The sequence below is a fragment of the Mus musculus genome, chromosome 7 (genome assembly GCF_000001635.26).
Source record: "Mus musculus strain C57BL/6J chromosome 7, GRCm38.p6 C57BL/6J".
NCBI lineage: Eukaryota > Metazoa > Chordata > Mammalia > Rodentia > Muridae > Mus > Mus musculus.
This window is the reverse complement of record NC_000073.6, coordinates 102,730,552-102,736,189: the sequence shown is the minus strand read 5'-3', so window position 1 is coordinate 102,736,189 and position 5,638 is coordinate 102,730,552. Positions and strand designations below refer to the sequence as shown.

General features: G+C 46.0%; 1 non-coding gene across 1 annotated transcript; it reads left to right on the top strand.

The window, feature by feature from the left end:
* The first annotated feature begins 1,475 nt into the window (after positions 1-1,475).
* Positions 1,476-1,608, top strand: Gm24210. Its single transcript, XR_003947184.1, has one exon. It is a non-coding gene; the product is annotated as a small nucleolar RNA SNORA17 (small nucleolar RNA).
* The last annotated feature ends 4,030 nt before the right edge of the window (positions 1,609-5,638 follow it).

Genomic DNA, 5,638 nt, shown 5'->3' with positions numbered 1-5,638 from the left:
TGCCTAGGAATTTCATAAATTCGTTCTTTTTAATAGCTGAGTAGTACTCCATTGTGTAAATGTACCACATTTTCTGTATCCATTCCTCTGTTGAGGGGCATCTGGGTTCTTTCCAGCTTCTGGCTATTATAAATAAGGCTGCTATGAACATAGTGGAGCATGTGTCCTTCTTACCGGTTGGAACATCTTCTGGATATATGCCCAGGAGAGGTATTGCAGGATCCTCTGGTAGTACTATGTCCAATTTTCTGAGGAACCGCCAGACTGATTTCCAGAGTGATTGTACAAGCTTGCAATCCCACCAACAATGGAGGAGTGTTCCTCTTTCTCCACATCCTCGCCAGCATCTGCTGTCACCTGAATTTTTGATCTTAGCCATTCTGACTGGTGTGAGGTGGAATCTCAGGGTTGTTTTGATTTGCATTTCCTTGATGATTAAGGATGTTGAACATTTTTTTCAGGTGCTTCTCTGCCATTTGGAATTCCTTAGGTGAGAATTCTTTGTTTAGCTCTGAGCCCCATTTTTAATGGGGTTATTTGATTTTCTGGAGTCCACCTTCTTGAGTTCTTTATATATATTGGATATTAGTCCCCTATCTGATTTGGGATAGGTAAAGATCCTTTCCCAATCTGTTGGTGGTATTTTTGTCTTATTGATGGTGTCTTTTGCCTTGCAGAAGCTTTGCAACTTTATGAGGTCCCATTTATCGATTCTCGATCTTACAGCACAAGCCATTGCTGTCTCTTGTGAGACTGTGCCGGGGCCTAGCAAACACAGAAGTGAATGCTCACAGTCAGCTATTGGATGGATCACAGGGCCCCCAATGGAGGAGCTAGAGAAAGTACCCAAGGAGCTAAAGGAATCTACAACCCTATAGGTGGAACAACATTATGAACTAACCAGTACCCCAGAGCTCTTGACTCTAGCTGCATATGTATCAAAAGATGGCCTAGTTGGCCATCACTGCAAAGAGAGGCCCATTGGACTTGCAAACTTTATATGCCCCAGTACAGGGGAACGCTAGGGCCAAAAAGTGGGAGTGGGCGGGTAGGGGAGTAGGGGGGAGTGTATGGGGGACTTTTGGGATAGCATTGGAAATGTAAATGAGGAAAATACCTAATAAAAAGTAAAAAAAAAAAAAAGATAAAAAGATCAGGAACCTGCCTCTAGAGGTATTACCCGCGCTCGATCGGCCAGGAAGACGCAACAAACCGGAATCTTCTGCGACAAAAGCTTTATTGCTTACTCAGGAGCAAGAGAGAGAATGGCAAAACCCTGTCCCTTTTAAGGAGAATTATCCTTCGCCTAGAACGTGTCGCTCCCTGATTGGCTGCAGCCCATTGGCCGAGTTGTCGTCACGGGGAAGGCAGAGCACATGGAGTGGAGAACTACCCTTGGCACATGCGCAGATTATTTGTTTACCACTTAGAACACAGGATGTCAGCGCCATTTTGTAACGGCGAATGTGAGGGCGGCTCCCCACATAGAGGTTTTGCAGGTGTGGTGCTGTGCTACAAGTACACCAGTAGGTGGCAGAGAGGAAAGATGCTATGTCTACCTTCAGTGATCTGCCCTGTGAGCATATGAATTATTAGTAGCCTAACACTCCGAAAAAGGTGAGCCCAAGATGACCACCAGTCCAAGACCACACAAGCTTGCAGGGGGTAGGGGGAGCCATACCCTAGATGACCTCTACCTGGTGCCATAATTCAAGGGTGGGGGTTTGTACTCCTGAAAACACTCCTGAGATGACCACAGACACTCAGAGGCCACAGTTGCCACTAAAAGGAGCAGGTGAGTTGTAATGGAAAAGAAAGAGAAACAGAAAGATGTGGGCACAATGAAGAGAGGCAGAACTGCAGACTTGAGAGTACTGAGGAAAATCCTGATGTGAGTAGCCAGCAATGCCATCTGGGACCATGGGAGGGTCTTGGCCTATGCTGCCACCAGAGATCATATCTGGGTCCATCCCTGCAGCAGCAGAGATCTGTTACCACCAAAGGCCAGACAAATGTCCCTAGTTTGGGGATATGTTGATGTCTGAGGACTGTGCAGAATTGGTCCCACCCCTTGCCTGGGCATCCCGGGAGAGCTAGCCCAGGAATGTGACAGCAAGAAAGATGACCCCACTCCTAGCCAGCTGCAGTACTATGGAGAGAGGGCCCCTGCACAGTGCAGGAGTTGTGGGTGAGCTGCCACCCAGAGGGTTGGAGCATGGGAGAGCTGGCCCTGCCTCTTATCTTCTGGGCAGTGACACAGACAAGGGATAGATCCCTCCCCTTCCTTTTGCCCTCTTCTTTTGTAGTGGGCAGGAGAGCTGGTCCCATGGGATAATGAAAGCAGAACAGTTGTCACTGCCCCTCCTCTGCTGCAGTACTCAGGACAGCAGGCCCTGCACTTCACCTGAACAGCACAGTAGACCTGGGTCTGATACCATGGATAAAGATGAGGCAGCCCCAAGGCATGAGAGTGGGAGAACTGATTCTGTCCCTTGCTGGCCTATGGTCCAGGCAGGGCAAGGCAAGAGAGCTTGCCCCTGTGGTGTGGGTGCAGGAGACCTGGTGGGCTGACCAGATCAGATACTCTTAGACCCAAATCTAGGGCTTTAAACTGTCCCATCCCAACATCTACCTCATCAAATGAACTGGCACATGACAGGGCCAGTCCTACAGAGAGAAAACTACAGGAAATCCATTACACTGAGAAACAACAGGATATCCCAGAGGAATCCCAGTGAGGTTCCAGTATTGATGGTATAACAGAAACCAAAGACCTTGTACCAGACCAACTCATTACAATGAGCATTTGCAAGCAAAGAAATAGGGACTAAAGAGTATACTGTGGGACATACTTTAACACATTACACCTTCCACAATGAGATTTCTTTTTCTCTGTTCAGGAGAGGTTACAAGGTTAGAGACGAGGTATGAAGAGAAGTGAAGATGAGTGGGATCAGGGTGCACACTGTGAAATTCACAAAAACAAAAAAACAAAAAAAACAAAAAAAAAAAAAACAAACATGAAAAGTTAAAATGTACTCACTGATAAGTGGATATTAGCCCAAAACTTAGGATACCCAAGATATAAGATAAAATTTGCTAAACACGTGAAACTCAAGAAGAATGAAGACCAAAGTGTGGACACTGTGCCCCTTCTTAGAATTGGGAACAAAACATCCATGGAAGGAGTTACAAAGTTTGGAGCTGTGACGAAAGGATGGACCATCTAGAGACTGCCATATCTAGGGTTCCACCCCATAATCAGCTTCCAAACACTGACACCATTGCATACACTAGCAAAATTTTGCTGAAAGGACCCAGATATAGCTGACTCTTGTGAGACTATGCCGGGGCCTAGCAAACACAGAAGTGGATGCTCACGGTCAGCTATTGGATGGATCACAGGGTCCTCAATGGAGGAGCTAGAAAAAGTACCCAAGGAGCTAAAGGGATCTGCAACCCTATAGGTGGAACAACATTATGAACTAACCAGTACCCCGGAGCTCTTGACTCTATCTGCATATGTATCAAAAGATGGCCTAGTCAGCCATCACTGGAAAGAGAGGCCCATTGGACTTGCAAACTTTATATGCCCCAGTACAGGGGAACGCCAGGGCCAAAAAAATGGGAATGGGTGGGTAGGGGAGTGGGGGGCAGGGTGTGGGGGACTTTTGGGATAGCATTGGAAATATAATTGAGGAAAATACATAAAAAAAATGGGGCTCAGAGCTAAACAAAGAATTCTCACCTGAGGAATACTGAATGACTAAGAAACACCTGAAAAAAATGTTCAGCATCCTTAATCATCAGGGAAATGCAAATCAAAACAACCCTGAGATTCCACCTCACACCAGTCAGAATGGCTAAGATCAAAAATTCAGGTGACAGCAGATGCTGGTGAGGATGTGGAGAAAGAGGAACACTCCTCCATTGTTGGTGGGATTGCAAGCTTGTACAACCACTCTGAAAATCAGTCTGGCGGTTCCTCAGAAAATTGGACAAAGTACTACCAGAGGATCCTGCAATACCTCTCCTGGGCATATATCCAGAAGATGTTCCAACCGGTAAAAGAAAGACACATGCTCCACTATGTTCATAGCAGCCTGATATAGGATACAATTTGTGAAGCACAGGAGACTCAGGAGTAACGAAGACCAGGGTGTGGACACTTTGCTGCTTCTTAATGAGCTAAATACCTAATAAAAAAAAATGAAAAAAAAAAAAAAAAAAAAAAAAAAGAATTGGGAGCAGAACGCCCATTGAGGGAGTTGCAGGGACGAAGTTTGGAGCTGAGATGAAGTGGTGGTCCATCTAGACTGCCATATCTGGGAATCCATCCCCTAATCAGCCTCCAAATGCTGACATCATTGCATACACTATCAGGATTTTGCTGAAAGGACCCTGATATAGCTCTCTTGTGAGACTATGTTCGGGCCTGGCAAACACAGAAGTGGATGCTCACAGTCAGCTATTGGATGGATCACAGGTCCCCTAATGGAGGAGCTAGAGAGAGTACCCAAGGAGCTGAGGGGATCTGCAGCCCTATGGGTGGAACAACAATAGGAACTAACCAGTGCCCCCTGGAGCTCGTGTCTCTAGCTGCATATGTATCAGAGGATGGCCTGCTCAGCCATCAGTGGAAAGAGAGGCCCATTGGTCATGCAGACTTTATATGCCTCAGTGCAGGGGAACACCAGGGCTGGGAAGTAGGAGTGGGTAGGAGGGGGAGAAGGGGGGAGGGTGTGGGGGACTTTTTGGATAGCACTGGAGATGTGAATGAAGAAAGTACCTAATTAAAAATAATAATAATAATAATAATAATAATAATAATAATAAAGAAAGGTCTTGGGTTAAAGGTGTGTGCTAGGGCTGAGCCACACCACAATGTGAAAATGTTTTTTTTTTTTTCTGTTTTACTTTTTTTTTTCTTTCCATTTTTTATTAGGTATTTAGCTCATTTACATTTCCAATGCTATACCAAAAGTCCCCCATACCCACCCACCCCCACTCCCCTACCCGCCCACTCCCCCTTTTTGGCCCTGGCGTTCCCCTGTTCTGGGGCATATAAAGTTTGCGTGTCCAATGGGCCTCTCTTTCCAGTGATGGCCGACTAGGCCATCTTTTGATACATATGCAGCTAGAGTCAAGAGCTCCGGGGTACTGGTTAGTTCATAATGTTGATCCACCTATAGGGTTGCAGATCCCTTTAGCTCCTTGGGTACTTTCTCTAGCTCCTCCATTGGGAGCCCTGTGATCCATCCATTAGCTGACTGTGAGCATCCACTTCTGTGTTTGCTAGGCCCCGGCATAGTCTCACAAGAGACAGCTACATCTGGGTCCTTTCGATAAAATCTTGCTAGTGTATGCAATGGTGTCAGCGTTTGGATGCTGATTATGGGGTGGATCCCTGGATATGGCAGTCTCTACATGGTCCATCCTTTCATCTCAGCTCCAAACTTTGTCTCTGTAACTCCTTCCAAGGGTGTTTTGTTCCCACTTCTAAGGAGGGGCATAGTGTCCACACTTCAGTCTTCATTTTTCTTGAGTTTCATGTGTTTAGGAAATTGTATCTTATATCTTGGGTATCCTAGGTTTTGGGCTAATATCCACTTATCAGTGAGTACATATTGTGTGAGTT